The sequence below is a fragment of the Plecotus auritus genome (genome assembly GCF_963455305.1).
Source record: "Plecotus auritus genome assembly, chromosome: 8".
Lineage (NCBI taxonomy): Eukaryota > Metazoa > Chordata > Mammalia > Chiroptera > Vespertilionidae > Plecotus > Plecotus auritus.
The window spans coordinates 98653904-98676073 of NC_137782.1; positions in this window are offsets into that span (position 1 = coordinate 98653904).

Genomic DNA, 22170 nt, shown 5'->3' on the forward strand with positions numbered 1-22170 from the left:
GGCCACTTTTAAGATTCTTACTTTGTCATTGGTGTTTGCCAGTTTAATTATAATGTGCCTTGGCGTCAGTCTTTTGGGGTTCATTTTGCTTGTGACTCTGTGAGCTTCTTGGATTTGTGTGGGTTTTTTCTTCCGTATATCAGGGAAGTTTTCTGTCATTATTTCTTCAAACAGGTTTTCTATTCCTTGCTCAGTTTCCTCTCCTTCTGGAACCCCTATTATGCAGATGTTGTTTTGTTTCATGTTGTCCCAAAGTTCCCTTAGGCTCTCCTCCTGCCTTTTAATTTTTTTTCTAGAAGCTGCTCTATTTGGGTATTATTTCCTACCTTGTCTTCTAGCTCACTGATGGGGTCCTCTGCTTCTTCTAGTCTACTCTTGATGCTTTCTATTGAGTTCTTTACAGCAGCGATGTCATTTTTCATTTCTTCTTGGTTCTTCTTCATTTCCTCTTGGTTCTTGCTCATATTGTCAAATTTGTCTTCCATTCTTTTCAGTCACCTTATGACCATTTCTCTGAATTCTTTCTCTGGCAGGTTGCTTGCCTCCATTTTGTTTACTTGCTTTTCTGGTGATGCCTGCTTTTCTTTCATATGGGGGCTCTTTCTTTGTCTCCCCATGGTCTCTCTTCTCTGGGTGTCTGGTTATGTAGTTCTCTCTCTCTTGCGTTGATTAAAAGGCACAAAATACAACACAAACAGGTACAACACACAAGGCACTGAACAGAAATGTATTCATGATATTAATAACCCCAAGTAAAGGTGACCACTAGAGAAAGGCAAATTAGAGGATAGGAGAGGAAGAAGAAGAGAAAAAAAAAAAAGAAAGGAAGGAGTGCAAAAAATGAAATTGGGGAAAGGAAAAAAAAGTAAGAGAGAAAAGAAAGAGAATATGAAAGAAGAGGGGAACAAACTATATATATGGGGATAAAACTCCAATAGAACAGCCACTATTCCCAGCAAATGCCAGCAACAAGTACATGGAGATGAATACAAACTACAAACAACAACTAATATCAAGCAATGCGGGGGAAAACAGAAGCAAAAAACAAACAAAAACAAAACAAACAAAAAAAGAATAAGCAAAACAATGTCACAAATAAGCATAAAAAATCGATATAATCAACAATGAAGCAAATAACAACAAAAGGACAGAGAGAAAAACAATTTTTTGGATAGTGAAGACAGAAGAGAGAGGTGTGTATGGACTTGGAGCAGGGGATTGGAAATTAGATATATAAGTAGTGTGAAATTTTAACAGGGGTTAAAAAGAAAGAATAGGGAAAATCTAAAGCAGGAAAAGGGTAAGAGAAACAGGACAACAAAAGGGGAAAAGTTAGGAAGAGAGTGATGGCATAAAGGTAACGTTTAGATAGAGTAAAATGATGCTAAAGGGAAGATGAAAATAGAATGTAGAACACTAATCCCAAAGTAAAATAAAGAGAAAATAAAATGATACTTTTTTAAAAAATAGGCAAAATAGTAGTAGTAATAATACTGATTGAAAATAAAAATGTAAATTAAAAAGGTAAAATCAAGTGAGGAAAAAAGAAGAAAAAAATTAGTCTCTTAAGTAAAAGATGAAAAAAAAAAAAGTGCAGTAGTGAAGGTCATTCACTTCCTCTACTGTTCTGTTTGGCACGCCTGTTTCCTAGTCAGGACAGTATTGCAGTTCCCTGTGTTCCACTGCTCCTCAGTGTTGTAAGCCAGTCCTGATTTTTAAGCAGGCAATGTGTCTTAATTTCTTGTATTCCTTTATTTGTGTTTACACAAGAGTCAATTTGTGATTCAACCCCTGGGTGGCAGTGTTTCTGGATTGACCTCCGGGTCTAAAGGTCCTCTCTAGCCAGTGCTTAGATCCTGCTTTCCCTGTGACATTCAATACCTGTTTGTGGGAGTGGGTTGCCCCAGAGCTGGTTCTCTGATGGTTATTCCCCGCTCTCATCTCCAGGTTCCAGAAAAACAACTTTCCCCTGCAGTCTCTTAGGGCAGTGGTCGGCAAACTCATTAGTCAACAGAGCCAAATATCAACAGTACAACGATTGAAATTTTCTTTTTAAATAAATCTTTATTGTTCAGATTATTACAGGTGTTCCTCTTCCCCCCCCCCTTAGCTCCCTTCCACCTGATTTCCCACCCCACCCCATGCCCTTACCCCCCACCACTCTTTATCCATAGGTGTAAGAATTTTGTCCAATCTCTTCCCGCACCCTTCACACCCCCTTCCCCCTGAGAATTGTCAGTCCACTCCCTTTCTATGTCCCTGATTCTATTATATTCACCAGTCCATTCTGTTCTTCAGATTTTTTATTCACTTGATTTTTAGATTCACTTGTTGGTAGGTATGTATTTGATGTCATTTTGTTGTTCATAATTTTTATCTTTACTTTTTTCTTCTTCTTCCTCTTCTTAAAGAATACCCTTCAGCATTTCATGTAATCCTGGTTTGGTGGTGATGAACTCCTTTAGCTTTTTCTTGTCTGTGAAGCTCTTTATCTGACCTTCAACTCTGAATGATAGCTTTGCTGGGTAGAGTAATCTTGGTTGTAGGTTCTTGCTATTCATCACTTTGAATATTTCTTGCTACTCCCTCTGGCCTGCATAGTTTCTGCTGAGAAATCAGCTGACAGTCGTATGGGTACTCCCTTGTAGGTAACTAACCGTTTTTCTCTTGCTGCTTTCAAGATTCTCTCTTTGTCTTTTGCCCTTGGCATTTTAATTATGATGTGTCTTGCTGTGGTCCTCTTTGGATTCCTCTTGTATGGGGTTCTGTGCGCTTCCTGAACTTGTAAGTCTATTTCTTTCACCAGGTAGGAAAATTTTTCTGTTATTATTTCTTCTAATAGGTTTTCAATATTTGTCTTCTTCTGGCACCCCAAAAATTCGGATGTTGGTACGCTTAAAGTTGTCCCAGAGGCTCCTTACACTATCTTCATATTTTTGGATTCTTTTTTCTTTTTGTTTTTCTGGTTGGGTGTTTTTTGTTTCCTCATATTTCAGATCTTTGGTTTGATTCTTGGGGTATGTTGATCTACAGTTGAGTTTCTGTATATTCTTTATTTTATACAGTGTATGCTTAATTTCTGACTGGTCTTTTTCCATTTTTTTGGCATTCTCATTAAGATCCTTAAAGGTCTCACTAAGTTCCTCCGCGGTTTTTAGAAGATTCTTGAGTAACCTTATAAATGTGGTTCTGAACTCTATGTTGTCCAGTAGTTTGCTTTCCTCCATTTCTTTCATTTGTGACATGTTTCTTTGTCTCCGCATTTTGCTGCTTCTCTGTGTTGATGGAGTGGCTTTGTGTGGTAGGTGACCTATAGGGGCCAGTAGCTCAGCCTCCCCAATCACCTGAGGTGGATGCTCTTGGTATACCCCTTTGTGGGCTGAATGCAAAGTCTTGGTGTAGTTAAGCCTTGATTGCTGTTGGTACACTGGGAGGAAATGACCTCCAGGCCAATTGGCTGTCAGGACCCGCTGTGTCTATAATGGAAGAACTGCTGTGCTGGAGACACTCTTATGGTGCAGGACTTGTTTCAGTGGGGCTTTGGTGCTCACTGAGTCTGCCTCTTGAATGTATCACTTATGGATATGAAGAGTTGAAATCTGGTGTCTCACACTGACCACTAGGTACTCTGGCTTCTGGATCTCCAATGGGGTGCAGGTCAGCTACTGTCTGAGGCCACCCAGCAGGAGGTACAGCCAGAACTACAGTTTTCTCCTCTTTGCTTGGGGTTTGGAGGTTTTGGAGCTGTCTGACCTGGGCTGCTAGTTTGTTAGGTTAAGCTGTGATAGGGCAGGCCATTCATATGCTAAAGCCGCTGCTTGGAGCTTGGGTGGGTTTGTAGGTTGTGCGGGGCGGGGTCTCAGGGCATCACTAGGCTATGGCGTGGCAAACAGCGATGGCTGCCAGTTAGCCAGCTCTGCATCTCCGACTGCGTCCCGCGTCCCGCGCCCCAGCACAGTAAACAATTATTCCTGCGCGCAGCCCTGCTAGCAAGCCAACCTCACTTTCCGACCCTGGCAGACAGTCCAGCTTCTCCCTGTAGGAGTTTGGGTCCCCCGTGTCTCCCCAGAAACTGGAGTTTGGAGTAATCGGGAGCTTGTCTCCCTTCGGGTTGAAAAAAGCAGTGCTCCCAGTTGTCCGCTGCCAGCCCGATCCACGCTCCTCCGTACCTCAGCTTTTCAGCGCTTGTGCACCTCTCAATGCTGTTTTCTCTCTCCTTCTAGTTGTAGAACTTCCACTCAGCCAGCTTTCCCGTGATTCTGGGTGATAGACGTTTTGTCTTTTAGTTGTAGTTTTGAAATTGTTGTGTGAGGCAGCAGTTTAGGTGTGTACCTACGCCGCCATCTTGGATCCTCCTCTGAAATTTCTTTTGAGAGCCAATTTTTTTTTTTAATATATTTTATTGATATTTTACAGAGAGGAAGGGAGAGGGATAGAGAGCTAGAAACATCGATGAGAGAGAAACATCGATCAGCTGCCTCCTGCACATCCCCCACTGGGGATGTGCCCGCAACCACAGCACATGCCCTTGACCAGAATTGAACCTGGGACCCTTGAGTCTGCAGGCCGACGCTCTATCCACTGAGCCAAACCGGTTTCGGCGAGAGCCAATTTTTTTAAAGTTAAACTTCTTTTAACGCCACTTCTTCAAAATAGACTCACCCAGGCCGTGGTATTTTGTGGAAGAGCCACACTGAAGGGGCCAACGAGCCGCATGTGGCTCAGGAGCCGCAGTTTGCCAACCACTGTTTTAGGGTGTCCCCAATTGGGTGATCCTATGTATTGGGCTTACTAATCAGAAGCAAGGATTTAAAGGAAAAAGAAAAAAGAAAAAACCAACAAACAAACAAAAAGAGCCAGCGTAAGTGTGCGAACTCTGGGGCTGCACACAAGTCTGTGCAGTCTTTTTTTCCCCCTTGGGTCTAAGCAGCCAGCACACTTTTAAAATTTTTAGGCTGTCCTTTTGTGTCAGATCAAAATGGGTTGCTTTTAAGAGTTCCTTTCTGTTAGCAGCTCTGAGGACCCCCTTCCACATTCATGGATCATGCCAGCCCCAACAGCCACGGAATTTTTCTAGTCGCAGACTTCCCCCAGTCCTCTAGCTCCTGCAGTGCACGCGTTTCTCTCTCCTGCCGGGACCAGAGACCTCACCTTATCCAATGCGAAATCTGACCTTTTTGTGGTGGAGTGTAGAGCTCCTCTGAATCCGCGTGTTTGCGCCAATTGGGGACCAGTGCTCTGGGGTTTGCAGCTGTTCGGTGGGTGCCGCTGTTGTAGATTTTCAGGCTTCCGATAACATCCACTTTCCCCTTCAAGATTTCAAAAGTTTAGAAACTTGACCTGACTGAAAAGAAGTAAGAAATGGTAGAACTTGAAAATGACTTCAGGTTTTCTCACTGCGCAGAATATAGTCAAACACTGCTGCAGTTAAATATTTTACCCTTTGTTCTCCCTGTGTGATCTACAATAATAATCTGCTTTGTGTTGATATTTACTGCTGTGTTGCTGATAATTACCTGAAAGAGAAGTTGGGGTGCTTGACTGGGCTGGAGAAAGTTTAGCTAAATCAAAAAGCAGCTCTAATTAAGCAAGTTTATTCTCTACATATAAAAGGCTAAGTTGAGCCCTAACTGGTTTGGCTTAGTGAATAGAGCATTGGCCTGGGGATGGAAAGGTCCCTGGTTTGATTCCGGTCAAGTGTATCTACCTTGGTTGCGGGCACATCCCCAGAAGGAGGTGTGCAGGAGGCAGCTGATAGATGTTTCTCTCTCGTTGATGTTTCTAACTATCTCTCTCCCTTCCTCTCTGTAAAAAATCAATAATAAAATATTAAGAAAAAAGGCTAAGTTGACTCTCACATGCACTGTACATATAAAGCTTTCACTGGTGCCAATCACATGTGTGTGTTTTCATCTGTCATTGTTGATTGTGAATTTGGTTGACATTTCAATATAGAGAATAGCGATATTAAAATATTTCTTCTAATTAATTTTCTTTCAATGTGCACGACTCCGTGCACCAGGCCACTAGTTTTGGTATAAGATCCAAGTCAGCCCTGGTCAGTGTTTCCCAGTGGTTAGAGCATCAGCCATACACAGAAGGATTATGGGTTTGATTCCCAGTCAAGGGCACATATCTGGGTTGTGCTGGTCAGGGCACATGCAGGAGGCAACCAGTTGATGTGTCTCTCTCACATCAATCTCTCTCTTCCTCTCCCTCTCCCCTTCTCCCCCTCTCTCCCGCTCTCCCTCTCTGTCTGTCTTCCTCCCTCCTTTCCACTCTTTCTGAAAAGCAATGGAAAATATATCCTTGGGTGAGGATTAAAAAAGAAAAAAGATCCAAGTCAGGGATCTGTGTCAGTTTGGGAAATTGAATAAAGAGCTTCAGGTATGTGCAGGGCGCTGAGAAGCCACTAAGGGTAAGAGGTCCACCCTTACCCTAGAGGACCTGGAGAAGGCTGCCCAACAAGGGGGCGACCAGTGGGTGGGGATCCTGCAGAGAGGGGGCTGGGGGAATAAATACCCCCTCCTGTGGGGCTCCCCCAAGACCAATCCTAACCGGGAGGTAGGCAGAATGGGTGCACCTGCAGGTCCCCTCCACTCTGGGCTGGGTGGGGAGGCTGATGGTGGACGGCTGGATGGTGGTCACTGAGCTGGGAATGGGAGGGAGGAAGGGCTGGGTCTGGTGTCTGGATGAAGTGCAGCTTCACGGAGCCAGGTCTGTGGGGGTGGGAGTGCCAGGGAGGCCATTGGTGTGCACAGGGCTCCGGCCTCCTCCCAAAGAGGGCCACGAGTGAGAGCACCGTGCTGCACCACTGTTCATTCATTCATTCATTCATTCAGCACATGTGTGTTGAGCCCTTGCCAAAAAAGTTGTGACCCTTCCTGACATAAAATTCAACCAAAAACATTAAGCCATAAATCGGTGTAACAAAGACTCAAATGATGATTTTTCCCAGTATGACTAGACAGACTCTTTTGAGAAAAAAAAAAGAAGCCCAATTCTTTTTTCTTTTGGTTTGATGAGGGCATTTTATTATTATCTGCTGTTTGCTGGCAATTAGCAAAAATCAAAAACTTTTTTTAAAAAATAATTCTTTATTGTTGAAAGTATTATACATGTTCCCTTTTTCCCCCATTGACCCTTCCAGCCCGCCCCTGTCCCCCACCCCCCCACCCTAGACACCCCATTGTCCCTGCCCAAGGGCCATGCATATATGCACACAAGGTCTTTGATTGATTGCCTCCCACCCACCCACCCTCCCCGGCCTTCCCTCTGAGATTCTGCACTCTGTTCCCTGCTTCCATGGCTCTGGATCCACTCCATTCATCAGTTTATTTTGTTACTTAGATTCCACATATAAGTGAGATCATGTGATACTTGTCTTTCTCTGACTGACTTATTTCACTCAGCATGATACTTTCCAGGTCCCTCCATGCTGTCTCAAAGGGTAAGAGATTCTTCTTTTTTACTGCTGCATAGTATTCCATGCTATAAATGTACCACCACTTTTTATCCACTCATCTACTGATGGGCCCGTGGGCTGTGTCCAGATCTTAGCTATTGTAAATTGTGCTGCTATGAACATAGGGGTGCATATATTCTTCCTGATTGGTGAGAAGTCCAATTCTTAAAACAATTGTTTTTGGTTGCCCAGCTTTGATGGTTCTCTAACAATTGCTCTGTCAGAAATTAAGTGCCCAGCTGGGTGGGGTCCCTGTGGGTGGGGCCTGACAGTGGGGTGGGGGTGGGGAACAGGAGTTTGGGTCCCAGGGAAACCAACCTGGGAGAGGGACTTGGCTGTTGTCCCGTAGGAGCTGCTGGTGACCATAGTGTGGTGTGGCTGGACAGGGGCCTCTGGGACTACTGAGATGGCCTTGAGCTGAATGTGGACAGCATGGGATGTGGGGTGCAGATCAGGTGACCCCTCAGTCTGCGGCCCAGTCAGAGGAGAAGGGGGAGGACAGGAGAGCTGTGGAATGTGTGCCTGGTGCGGCCGGGTAGGACCCCAGGAGGCCCCGCACACGGCCTTGAGCACCCTGGCTGGGAAGGGGACAGAAGGAAGGCCCTCTGGTGACAGTGGGAATGAAGGAATCACGAGGCCCACCAGGTGCGCGGGGTCTGGAGGACACAGGAAGACCTGCGGGGTGGGCGGACGCTGCCTGTCTGACCCTGTGGCCCACCAGGGATGGCCAGCACTCTCAGTTTTATTTATTGATTGTGAGAGAGAGGAAGGGAAGAAGCCAGGTAAAAGTTCAAGTTGCTTTCCCTTTCTCCAAACCGTGGGAGCTGTGGGCACTGGGAGCAGCTGCCGCCACCCAGGAGCCTCGGCAAAGTGTCTGGCCCTCGCGCAGGGACTTGGCGACCTGAGACCCCTCGCTGCCCTGTCCAGAGCCAAGTCCTCTGCACACCTGGGTCTTGCCGGTCCTTTGATTTCCTGTGGCAGCTCCCCGTGGGGCACCAGTTCTCCCACTCACAGGGCTGGGCATCTGCTCTGAGCTGCTGCGCTCCCCAAGCCGAGCCAGGGGGTCTCCTCCCACCTCTTCTGCACGTGACAAGTCCCTTTAAATCATTAAAGCCTTTGATGAGACCCCTGCTCAGAGCTGTGCTCTGTGAATGGATGTTTAAATTAAAACGTTGCTTTTGTAGTCTGGAGGCTTTGCCTGGGAAGAAATTAAAGGGACAGCTCACCTTTTTCCTCATCCTCAGGCTTGGTGGCCCTTCCTCCAACACTGTGTTGGAGAGGAGGCTGCATGGGGGCAGCTGTCCCCACACTTGGGGCTGTCCCCACTCTGGCCCCACCAGGGACACCTGCAAGGGAGGCAGTGGCCCTGGGAACCAAGAGAACAGCATACACTTACAAGCAGGTGCAGGCCTGCGCCCAGGAGCCCACAGCCAGAGGCCGACGTGCCTGGAATAGGGGTCAAGGGCCCAGAAAGGTTATAAATTAAGGAAAGAGGAGTTTTAGCTGGACATGGACGTTTGTAAAACACACAGCCAGCAAGGTTTACTCCTCCAATGTGGGGAAATGTTTATACCTTAACAGAAAATTTACAGCAAAATGGAAAGAAGGGGGCCACAGGGCTGTCCAGAGATGAGCTGCCAGAGGGAGCAGAGCTGGAGAAGTGGCTCTCGGGAACCCTGTGTGCTGCCTCCCTCGCCCCAGATGGCTGAGCTGCGTCTGAGAAAGGCACGCCACGTGCTGTTTGGCATGGAGAACCGTCAGTCACGAGGCCCTGCGGGAGTGAGCCTGGGAGAAGTCTCCTAACTATCCCGAAGTTCTGGGTTGTTGGCTGATGACTGAACCTGAGTGTGTGGTACTTCCTGCTCCAAATTCTATGTGGAGACACCCAACCTCACTAATCACCCAGAAAACACAAGAGACTCGCAAAACGGAAATCGGATTCTCAAAGTGCGGTGAATAGATGTGAGCTTCATGCTGTGGCCAGAGAGCCACCACCAGGATCCTGGCGAGCCTCCCCCTGGCACCCAGGGCATCCATGCCACCCAAGGTCATCTGTAACACTCAGCAGCAAGGAGGCAGAGCCATTGGAAATGTACTTGTCATGACAAAAACGTTACCTGCGTGTCCCTGGGCAGGAATGCACAGGTTCGATTCATCCCAAGTAATGACACACAGGGCTAACACCAGGCAGATCAGCTCTGATACACCTCGGAAATCATGCTGAGCAATAAAAAGCATGTTTCAAAGGGTTTTACTCTGTGCGATCACATTAATGTAACCTGCAAAGAATGGTACATGATGTTCTTGGATGTGTATGTAGATGGCAAAATGGAAAACATGCAGAGATGATACAAACCAATTTCAGAGGCGACGATGAATTCAGAGTGTTTATCATTGTCTATGTGTTTGAACATTTTTGTGTTTAAAAAATTTAAAAAGACAGAAAAATCAGGAGGCTGGGACAAGGAGGCCGGCCTTGGGAGCTCCCCCAGTGGTGGGGGAGGGTTCCAAGCAGGATTTTGTAGGAGGAAGAGTGAGAGAGGAGGGAGAGTCCGGGGCAAAGCTCAGGTGGGACGTGTACCTGCGCAGTACTGCAGAATCTGGGCAGTAGATGGGAGGGGTTGGTTCTGTTCCCTCTGGTCCTGGGTCAGGGCAGAGCTGGGCATGGAGATGTGGGCTGGAGAGGGGGGAGTGCAGTCAATGATGCCTCATGCAGACACTGCGCGAAGCATCAGTGTAAAAGCCTGGCTCAGTCACGGAGAGCTATTTCCTGCGGCTCAACAACTTGATCACACAGTTACATTTTTATTTATGGCGCAGCTGCTAATTGCACCATAAACATGTTTCCATCTAGAGATTACTGTTTACTCATCTGCCAATCAGCTTATTATCTTGCTACCTCACATCCTGCTCCCAATCTTCCCACATCCCAAATTCTGCAGTTGGTCATGCCTCCCAGAGCAGCTCCTTCCAGGACCACCTGCCTCCTGGAGACTCAACCCTCCTCCCCAGCCACCCAAGCCTGCTGTGCTCTGCTGTCCCTGCACCAGAAGAGTCGGTGCCCCTGTAACCGGTCTGACATGGCCCTGCTCTCCCTTCTCGGGCTCCCTTTACCACAGCCCCTCAGCTTGTCCATGGCCTCCCCACCCATCTCCCTACCTGGGCTCGCAAGGTTCATCCTTTCCGTAAGCAGTACCTGTTCCTACTACTCAGCTCCTGTGCTGTGTGTGTTGGTACCAGTGTGGCCCTGTCTCCCCCGGAGTGTCTTGCGGAGTGTTCAAGTGGGTCTTGTATCTGTTCATATGTTTGTACCTTTTTCCATTCATCCAATCTTGACCCCCTCCTATGCACAGGGCGTGGCAAGTCCTTCTCCCAGGAACTCTTCTCACCCGCACCCCCCTCGCCTCCTTGGTGAGCCTGAGAGGAACCCCTCTGGGTGGACAGACTTCCCACCACAGGCCCGAGCGTGGACTCGCACTCCCTGAGGAGGGCTGAGCCACCTTTTGGGTGGCATGTCTGTAGTCCTCTCCAGGCCCCTCCTTGCAGAGAAATTGGATGAGCACTTTCTGTGGGCAGAGCCTCTCCAAATATCCCTCTGAGGGTGTCCCTCTATGCTGGGAGCCAGCCAGGTGCGAGGCCAAGCCAGGAGGAGATATCTGCATGGCAGCCTCTTGGGAGGAAAAGGAGAGACCATTTCCATCCCACCAGTTCCTTCAGTTTTAGGTCAAACATTGTTAGAGCCACTCTGATGGGCTGGGAGTATGCAGGTGGAAGTTGCCTGATAGAAAAACTGCCACCCCCGACCCAAATGAAAGATCAGGTTTAACACAAGGGCCTGGAGACTTGTGGAGGCACACAGTGGAGTAATGCAGACAGCCCCCAGGCTTTGGATCTATGCCTTGCTTAAACTGATGAGAGCCATGATCCCTGTCCCCACTGTGGCCCATGGGGATGGGGACAGCAGAGAGACCACAGATCCAGGAGCCAGTTAACAGGGCTGTGCAGGACCCATGTTCCACAGTGACATCTTCTGGCCGCCACTGGAACAGCACCTGGTGGACCCTGCCTGGGTTGGGGCAGGACAGCTCCTCTTGTTCCTGTGAGCCCCTCATGGTTTCGGACTACTGGACACTCAGGTTGGAGGAGGAAGCTTCGGAAGGAAATCATAAACTTGTGCTAATAGAGGGTTTGGAGGCTTGCTTTTGAAGAAACAAAAACCCATGCTCATGTTTATATCTTGAGTTGGTGAAGGGTCCTTTATACCCACTCACTCCCCTTCCCAAATGTTTGCTGGCCCTTCTCTTGGGGTCCTGAAGAAGGTCTGCTTTTTTTTAAAAAAATTATTTTATTGATTTTTTAACAGAGAGCAAGGGAGAGAGATAGAGAGTTCGAAACATTGATGAGAGAAAAGCATCAATCAGCTGCTTCCTGCACACCTCCTACTGGGGATGTGCCCGCAACCGAGGTACATGCCCTTGACTGGAATTGAACCTGAGACCCTTCAGTCCGCAGGCCAATGCTCTATCCACTGAGCCAAACCGGTTAGAGCAGAAGGTCTGCTTTTTGGGTCTTCTGGTCAGGTGGGGGGCAGACCTGTCCTAACTGACTGTGGCCCCTGGTGCTGGGCCTGGGCCTGGTCAGCCCCTACCTGTATCCTGCCCTCGGGATGGACATGCCCTGAGTTTGAGTGTGGCCCCAACCAACCCCAGCTCCAAATCTGGCAGGGGGCCTGGGCTAGGCCTGGCATCAGCAGACAGAGAGCCACCGGGCTGAGACCCTGGGAACTGGGAGTCTTCAGCTTGGCTGGGGGACAGGCTGTGACTTCCAGGACATCCTTCCCTCCCCTCATTCCACCCCCTCCCCAGACTCTGTTTTCAGTAAGTCAATTAGTACAACTTTAAAGCAATTAGGAGACTCAGCAGTCAGGCTCTGCAGGCTGCTGAATGCACTCATGCCCCACCTGCCCTGGCCCCTCTGTGTTCCCCCAGCCTGGCAGCTGCTGCTGACTCGCCCAGCCTAGAGATGCAGCTCAGGGTCCGCCTTCTCTCCTGGGTCCTAGGAGGGGAGGATGGGCAGCCCAGGGGAGAGACCCAGGGACGCCTGGGCCTGGGTTTGTTGTGGAGGAGACAAGACAGGATGCTGGTGAGAAGCTCAGCCCCTGAGCTGGGTGCTGGGTGCAGATTCACTCTGAGCACCACCTTCCCTTCCCTTCCCTTCCCTTCCCTTCCCTTCCCTTCCCTTCCCTTCCCTTCCCTTCCCTTCCCTTCCCTTCCCTTCCCTTCCCTTCCCTTCCCTTCCCTTCCCTTCCCTCCCCCCACCCCCTCCCTCTGCTCTGCCCCCATGCTGGGAGTTGAGGGCCCTGGGTGCGCTATTGGTGACATTCTGCTCTCAACAGCTCCTCCCACTCTGTGGCCTGAAGAGGGGAGCATTCTGCTGCAGTTTCGGGGGTGGGGGGGGGGAATTTCCCCAGCTCTGCCCTCCCCCAGCCTCTGTTTGGGGCTCTGGCCTCTGCACTTTGCACACTAGGGTGAGTGAGTGTCAAGGCCTGTGCCCCTGCATGTGGCAACACCCATCTGAGCCAGCTCCAGGCCACATGTAGGTGGTGACTCGGGTACTGCGGGTTCCCTGGGGAAGGCCTAGGCCCCTCCTCTGGGTGAGAGGATGGAAAAGCGTAGGGCAGGTGCAGGGCCCAACTTTGCAGACAGAGCCCTTTGTGTAGGACTCTGTGTAGGACTCCCAGACCGGCCTTCCGGGCAGCTCCCTCCAGCCCAGCTTTCAAAGACGGCCTGTTCTCCCTCGGGGGAGTGGGGAGCATCCTCACCCCTCTCTCAGATGTGCAGGAAGGCAGCAGTCCCCTCCATGTTCTTCCTCCCTTCTCCATCCACTCCGCTCTGAAACTCTGAGCCAGCCCGAGTGTCCCTGTCCGGTCCCTGAGGAGCTGGATGCTGGACAAGTGGTGACAGGACTTGTGAGATTCCATCTGTGATAAGGCTGCTGCAGGAGGGCCCAGGGCCTGGAGAGCTCCAAGGACACGCTGACCTCAGCTGGCAGCTTCCCAGAGAGGGTGTAGCAGGAGGAGCTGGAAAGAGCTGGGTGGGAGCAAGCCCCAAGGTGGCTGAGCACCGGGAGGCAGGGGCAGGTGGAGGGCTGGGTCTTTATCCTGAAGGATGGGGCCTAATGGGGGGCACACAGGACAGGGTAGTAGCTGCTGCCAGGTGAGTGCAGGGAGGTGCTGGGCATGGGCAGGAGGAAGGGCCCTACCTGTTCTCCAGCCAAGGAAGGGGCCTGCCTGTCTGCCTCAGTGGAGACCCCTCGCAGGCCAGGGACTAAACCAGGTGGACAGCTGAAATGGTTTTGGCTGGGCTCTGGGGTGTTTGACCCCCAATGGCAGGACATGAGGGAACCAGCCTGCCTCCACTTGTGAGATGGATCCCTGTGTCCAGCCCCTGCTGTGCTGTCCATGTCCATGTGGGCTGGCAGCCCCTGCTGGGCCGGAGCACAAGTGAGTGTCCATGCCCTGTGTCCCCACAGCTGCCGCTGAGCAAGTGAGTGCACCCCAAAAGGTACGCTAAGGAAGGGCACTGAGGGGTGTGAGGCAATGGGCTCAGACTGGGGCCCTCAGACCCCCTAAGGTTACATTAGAAATGGTGGGGCCATCTGGAGCTGGGGACTGTGGTTCCTGTCCCTGTGAGTGCGAACAGGAGGCGTGCTCATGCCCGCAGGGCGTCCTCTCAGGTCCCTTCGGTCACTTCACCCTGCAGCCGCTCCCGTCATTCAAACTCCCTCCTTCCGACAGCGCCGGGCCCCTGGTGGGTAGCCTCTGGGTGAAGCAGGCTGTGTCTGCCCTAGCCCTGTCCCTGGGACGAGGCGCGAGGAGAGGGGCAGATTGAAGGCCCTCCCAGGCTGCTGAATGGCCCCGTTCTCTCCTGGTGCTCCCTGTCCCATGGCCAGTTCTCACTTTCCTGTGAAGCTGTTTCCAGCACAGTGGCCCACGTTGCAGGATAAATGTGAAAACCACCATCGAGGCACCGAGACAAGGGCACTGGGGGTCACCATCCACAGGGGGCAGGTGGCTGCAGGCGGCGTGGCTGTGGCCTGGGACCCTCCGGCTCAGGCTGAGGATGAGTCCAGAACTGGCTTTGGAGTCCATCCCAGAAGAGGACATGGCAATCCCTTCCCTGCAGGAGGTGTGGCTGAGCGTGGCCAGGCCTGCCAGGGATGCTGTGGGCTGCCAGGAGCTCCCCACCCACCGCCCTGTGGGGTGAAGCTGGGGCACCAGGTCTTTTGAGTTTGTGTTCGCCTTCTGGATGGCACTAGAGGAGAGTCTGCTTTGCAAACCCTGGTGATGTGTGTCCAGTTGCATGAAGGGAAATTTCGGGAGTGCGTTGCCTTGTCCGTTGGAGCCTAGCGGTGTCTGAGTACCTTGGCTCAGGAAGCGAGGCTCAGGATGTGCCGTGTGCCTGCGCCCTCAGTCAGGCTTCAGACAAGTGGTGAGGGTGCAGGACAGCGTCTTCTGTGAGGGGCCCTCGGTGCGCCCTGGACGTCCAGCTGTGTCTCTGCCACCTGGCCCCTCCTATCCCAGGGCTCGGTGTGCTCTCGGGACTGTGCCTGTCTGGCCTCCACATCCCGCTCCCAGTGTGCAGTGTGCACACGGGCCCTGGCCCCGGCTCTGCCTGTGCTCCGTGTGACCCTGAGTGTCGTGGGCGTGGTTTTCGAGCTTCCAGCGAGTCCATCTGGGCTGATGCAGGATGGACTGCAGAACCAGGCTTCCCCAAAGCGCAGCGACATCACTAGGAGGCCACTGCCAGCACTTAGTGACTGTCACCGCCACCTCCTACCACCGCGTGATATTCAGGATTGTTTTACGAGAACTCAGGCAGGCCCTTGTTATGTTTCCAAGGAAACTTTGCAGTCGAATGACTGGAGGGCCAGCAGCTTCAAGTTCAAGCAGTAACTGCTGTGCCCAGGTCCATGCAAGCCCATAGCCCAGATGTCCTGTCCCTCAGCCACGGGGCTCCCCAGCTCAGAGTGGGGCTTGAAGCCCCTCCTCCCATGATCCTGCTTATCCCTTTTGGGTGGGGGCCTGTGCCCCCCTGCCCTCTGCCCTCCTCTCCAGCACCCTGGTCTGCTGGGCCCTCCCTCCTCTGTGCCCTCTGGGAGATTTGCATACAGGTGCGCCTGCCTGTGCAGCTGAGGGTTGGGGGTGGGAACCAGGAGCACAGGTGGTGGGACAATGGCCACTCAGAGTGAGTCTCATTCTCCTGCTGCCTCCTCAGAGCTGCAGCCTTGCCCAGGCCAGTGGGGGAGGGTAGGCTCTGGCCTGTGGGGCCCCTGGGGAGCCCTTGGGCTGCCATGAGCTCGCCCTGGAGCCTTGTCACCCTTAGTGGCTGTCTGAGCCTCATTCCTTGTCTATAATTGGGGTGACATGGCCCTGGGGAATGGCCTGCAGGGCCTGTGCTGATGGAGGTGGCCCTCAGGTCCGGCTGCACATCACAAAGGTCTCCCATGAAGACTTTTGAGGCTCCCTCCAAATGGGGTGGTGCTTGGCCAGGCAGGTGCTGAGGCTTGGCAGGCCCATCCACAGACCCGCAGGCGCCAGGGTCTGGAGTGTTGTAATTGATCAAGCGATCACCCAATGACTAGTTCAGCTGTAAAGGGCGGCATTTCCCAGGTGCATGCGGCCACACCCTGTTTGGGAATACTGCCTGGCAGTCTTTGCATTCTCCCAGGCTGGGAGCCTGGTGGGCCAGAGGAGTCTCACTGTGCTTTTGTCCTCAGGGCCTGGTGACCCCCGTGGTGACAGTTGGGGAGGCTCTGGGCTCACAGCTCCCCTTCCCGGCCAGCTCTGGGCCCTTGCCTGGCAGCCGCTTCCCAGGTCCTGTCCCAGCCTGAACTCCGGGGACCAGGAGTGGCTGTGTTCTGTCAGCCTGTCTCTCTTTCCTTCCAGACCCAGGATCCCCAGTGTGTGTGTGGGGGGGTCAGGTCAGGGAGGGAGGGGCACGCAGGGTTCTGAGCTCCAGCAGCATTGTGGATGGTTATACTGGCGCTGCCCAATGAGCAGTGTCCCATGTCCATGACGGATGTAGCCCCATCACCTGTACCAATCTAACCAGCAAAGTGATGCATCCACCCCCATCCATTCACTCATCCACCCACTTTCCACACCCACCACCCACCCATTCACCTACCCACCCAGACAGCCATCCATCCACCTTCCACACACTCATGGATGGCACAGGTGGGCATGGAAAGGTCAGGGCTAATGATGGGCTCATTGCAGTTTCATCCAGCAGGTTCAGGCCTCTGGTGTGTGTGTGAGTGTGTGAACGTGAGTGTGCGAGTGTGAATGTGCGTGTGAATGTGCGAGTGTGTGTGAGTGCGAGTGTGTGTGAGTGCAAATGTGTGTGTGAGTGTGTGCGAGTGTGAGTGTGAATGTGTGAGTGTGTGCGTGTGAATGTGCGAGTGTGAGTGCGAGTGCGTGCGAGTGTGAGTGTGTGCGAGTGCGTGTGCATGTGAATACTAGTGTGTGTGCGAGTGTGTGCGAGTGTGAGTGTGTGAGAGTGTGTGTGTGTGTGTGTGTGTGTGTGTGTGTGTGTGTTGGGGTGGAAGGATTGCACAGGGTTTGGAAGTTTCCAAGCTGCTCTAACCTATGAAGGCTGGGTGGGGTGCAGGGAAAGGTGAGGCCTTGGGGCCCTGGACAGAGCTGCTAGTCCTGGCCTGCCCCAGGCCCACTGGCCAGGTGAGCAGCCCTAGGCTGACCAGGTGGAGGGGGGAGCCTTCCTCACCCAGAGGTGTTGAGTACCTGCGCCGAGAGCCTTTCCCAGGGAGTTCCCTGGGAGGAAGCACTGGGGCCGCCATGGTGCCGAAGGCCAGGATTTGGGCTGTGGCTCCAGATGGTGCTGGACTCCAGGGCCAGCTCTGTCTGGGATCTGTGGCCCTTGGCACTCTGAGCCACATTGCAAGTCTGGAGCCACATGTTGACCTTGCAGGGGCACTCCACAGTGCCAGGTGTAGATGCAACGTCTCTCTCCCTCCTCCTCAGGCTGGGCCGCTGGCTCCCTCAGGAGGTTACTGTGCTTGCTGAGCCCAGATCTGGCCCCTACGACTAGCTCTGCTGAGGGCTCCAGCTGCCTTTTCCCTCTTTTGGGCTCTGTGGTGCCCTCTGGGATGGGAGGGCCCTGCACCTCACCCTCACCCCAGGGCACTGTCTGAGACTGGGGCTGACCGGGGTCTGTTCTTTCTTCCTTCACTCACTCAGTGGGCTGGCTCTTGGTCTCCACTGTTGGGTGCGGCTAGAACACCCCAGGGTCAGCTGTCCTGAGTTCCACCTCCAGCCCCTGTGGACTGAGTGTTGGAGGGAGTGTATCTCCCAATGTGACTAGGCTGCTGATGTCCCCAGACCCAAGCCTGCAGCCATACAGTGGCCCCTGGCTCCATCAAACTCCACTGTTGCTGCTGGGGTGCTCCCTCCAGGGCTCTGCTGGAGGGTTCCCCCCATGAGCTGTCTTGACATTTGTGGGCAGCAGCCTCATGGCCACCAATAAGCAGATGCCACTAGCCTGGCCTGCCATGGCAACGGCCCTCTGCCTCACTCTGTCGAGCTCCGGGCACTTTATCTCTGCGGCCATCTGTTCTGGGAGCAGAATTCCAAAGCCATTTAAACAGACCCTGGAGCAGGGAAGGTGCTGAGCCCTCCGTCTTCCCACATGTGTGCACATAAACACACACCACCCACATACACACACTACACATGTCACACATCACACATGTGCATGTGCACACACACCACATATGTACATGTCTACACATGCAGATGAGGGTGGAAGGCCACAAAAAGGACAAGGTGCGGGGAAATTCCCACCAGCACTGCTCCCTGTCTTCCCTCCCTTTCTGCTTCCCTCACTTCTCTGTCCATCTGTCTGTCCGAGCCTGCCTGGTTTCTTCCTCCCCTCTCTACCTTGCTCTCTCCTTTATCCCCACCCGTCTCCTTCTTCTGCCTGTGTCCATCTCCTTGACCGTTGCCTCCAGCCCCTTCCCACTGCTGCCTGTCATGTAGGTCTTTTTCTCTGACTCTGTCCTCCCTGCGACCAGGCCAGCTGCTCTCTGTCCTGGCAGGCCACGCCCTCAGAAGGCATCTGGTCCCTGCTCACTGTCCCAGATGCAGTTAGAAGTCTCAGTGGGGCTTCCCGATCAGGTCTGAATCTGTCTGGCCTCCCCAACCTCAAGATGGCCAGGTGTGGGGCAGGGGCCATCTGACATGGCACTCAGCTTTCTGGCCCCACGCCTGGGGGCAGCCTGCCCTCAGCTGGCATTGAGAAGCCTCACTCTGGGCAGAAGCACCCTAAAACCAGCTGGCAGGTAGGGCACAGGAAGCCTCGGTTGTGAGGGGACATATAGCTGTGAAAGGTGATGTCCCAAGGGCTCCCTTGGGTTGGTGGCTGAGCTCAGTGCTGCCCTGGCTTCTGGAGGAAGGTGCATTGCCACACAGAGCCCCTGAGAGGGGCTGGAGTGACCTCTGCCCTTGACAGCTAGAACTGAACCCTACAGACAGGCAGCCCTCCCAGGGACCCTGTGGCCAGAGGCAAATGCTCCTGAAGCTCTAGGGCTGCAGGCCGGCTGGTGGGTCGTGTTGATTCCAGGATTCTGACTGAGTGCGGGGTGTGGGGCATGGAGGAGCTGGGGCCCTGCAGCCCTCAGAGGGTAGTTGACTTTGTTTCACTTGACTCTGAACTTGTCCAAGTGGTTTTGTCATGTGATGGATTAGGAGGTCATTTGGTTTTATTAAAGGAAACAGCACAAGCATTCATAGATTCCCCCATTGTTACTTTAAATAATCAATCTTAAATAACTCCATCCTCTTTCCCCAAGGTTAGGGAGTGGGGTGAGGTGGAGGGAGCGAATTGCTAACTGCAGGCACCTGGTGTCTGTGGTGCCAGGAGGGCTTCCTGGGTCCCTGAGGCTGGGCAGCCAGGGGTGAGTGATGGGGACCCAACATCAGCCAGTCAGTGCCGCCGGCCTGGGACCCACTGGGAAGAGGAGGCAGCTGAGGCACAGAAGGGCTGGATGTCTCTTCCAAGGTCAGCTCTGTTCTGTTAGCACATGGGTCGTTGCAGACAAGGGACAATGAATGCCTGGAGGGGATCTCCCACCTGTCCCACCTCTCCTCCCCAACCTGCCCCTCTCTCCCTGCACCCTCACCAACCTCACTAATCAGAGGACTCACCTTTTATTTCCAGCCTGATCTTGGCCCTGAGCCTCAGACTGGAGCCCACATAGATTCCCACACACCTGCTTCCTCCCCCACTAGTGAGAGGCACTGCCCCCACCAATGGCTCAGGCTCAACCTGGAGTCCTGAGCAGCCCCCTACGGTGTGTCTTGCCTCCACCCCACACCCAGACCATCAGCAGCCTGTGCCCCCACTTATAGGCAGGGGAGTAGCCAGATGGAGGGTGGGATGGAGACCTCCCAGAGGTGAGACTTGAGTTGTCTCAGGGTAAGCAAAAGCCAGGCTTCGAGCTGGGAGTGTCCAGCCCGGTCTGGGATTGGCCAAACTTTGCATAAACAAAGCCTTGCAGGCAGTGAAGAATGGGGACAAGGGGATGAGGCAGGAGGACTTGTCCTAGAAAGACCACCCCGCCCCTCCCCACACTGGTCTGGGCTGAGCTGCCAGAGGCCAAACTCAAGTTTCTCCCTCCTAACCCTCCGTCCCTGAGAGGTGGGTTTCTGGTCCTCCCTTTACCTTCCCGCATCCCCCACCAGGGCTCCCTAGCTTGGTGGTGGGGAGCCCATAGTTCCAGGGCCCTAGGGCCTGCCCCCTAGGCAGCCAGTGATTATGTTGGGGACAGGCCAGGACTCCCCCGACCCTATCCTCCCCCCCATCCCACTGGTCACCCACCTAGTTTCTGTCCTGACTTGGTCGGGGGTGAAGTAGGTAGAGAGGGAAGGTGGGGGGAAGAAGGTGAGAGGAAAAGGAAGGGGAGAAGAGGAGGGGGAGGGGAGGGGAGGAGGCGCTCAGGGAAGAAGGGATGGGGGGAGGGGGAAGTGTCCTTTGGAAGCGCCTCTCTGGCTCACCATATGAGGGGCCGTTCCTCTTCCCCACCTGCAGGTGGGGCTCTTTGTCTGGACTGGGGCCCATTGTGTGGGGAAGGGAGCCTCATTGGCAAGGCATTAATTTGTGATTGTCTGCTCTTTGCTCTGATTGGCTGGGTGAGAAGGGGCTCTCCAGGGCAAACAGAAGTTTGTGCAGCAACTTTTCCCAGCATGAAGTGACCGAGTGTCCAGGCTTCGGAGTGGAGATTTACCTGCTCAGCCAGGATGGCACTCTGCGGGACCTTCCTGGGTGCGTACCTCCCCCCAGCCCCTTGCACCCCTCCCTGGGCCTGTTCACAGGTTTCCGCCAAGACGCCAAAGGGACTAATTAGCTGTGTCTCCGTCAGCACTCAGCGTTCTTCTCTGGGAAGCAGGGGAGGTGACAGACAGGCTCCTCCTGAAAGAGGCCAGGCCCACGGACTCCAGCCTGCCCCTCCCTCGGCTGACTGAGAGCTTGCAGCACCTGTCCTTGGGCTGGCTGTGGGATTGAAGTTGGGGGCCAGCGAGGGAGGGTGTAGGTGCAGCAGGCTGCCAGGCTCTGAGAGGAGGTGAGGTGAGGAGCAGGCGTGTGTGCCCCTCAGGTCTCTGTATGACTGGAGAGGCTCATCTGGAATAGAGGGGCTGTGTCCGGGGCAGCTGCTTGCGTTCCTGTTACACGCAGAATTCCTCCGTGTGTACCATTAACACTGTGTTGGAGCAAGAGTTAGTGTGTGAGCCCTACAAATCCTCCCAAACGTGTGTTTGTGTGCGTATATCTGTTCACACAGTGTCAGAGGGTTGGTGTGTTTGATGTCTCAGCGTGAAACAGTCTCACAATCTGGCCCAGAGTGTGTGCGGGTGCACGAGATGGCACACAAAGTCAGCCCCGGGTGCTGGTAAGAGTGGCTCTGTTTTTTTTTTTTTTTTTTAAATATACATTTTATTGATTTTTTACAGAGAGGAAGGGAGAGGGATAGAGAGCTAGAAACATCGATGAGAGAGAAACATCGATCAGCTGCCTCCTGCACACTCCCCACTGGGGATGTGCCCGCAACCAAGGTACATGCCCTTGACCGGAATCGAACCCGGGACCCTTCAGTCCACAGGCCGACGCTCTATCCACTGAGCCAAACCGGTTAGGGCTGGCTCTGGGTTTTGTTTGCTCCATCTGCCAGCGCCTGCCTGGGGCCGCACCCCCCTCGCCCTCAGCTGTTCATATACAATATTAATGCTGACCACCTCGGCTCCACACACAAGGGCCCTAATTGTCGTCTGCAGCTTTAAGGCAGGCGCCCATCTGCAGGGACGCTTTCAGAAAACACACACAAGAAAGCCTCACCCAGCTGGTCACGGAGAAGGTGGTGCCAATCACAGATGCAGAAAGTTTAGACCAAAATGACTTGAAAGAGTTTTTATGAAGCAAATGAACAGATACTTGGAATATCTGTGCAGATTTGCACAAGGAATTACACGTATTTTACATGATCTTTCCAGCCAAGCGATCATCAAGCCTCCCCAGCGCGGCTTCAGCCACAGGTTTGGTTTTGCTAAGCTCTCTCTGCCCCCAGTGGAGTTTGGAGACCCTTCAGCCAAACAGAGGTTGTTTCCCTGTGGATGTTCCCAACCTTAACAGCCA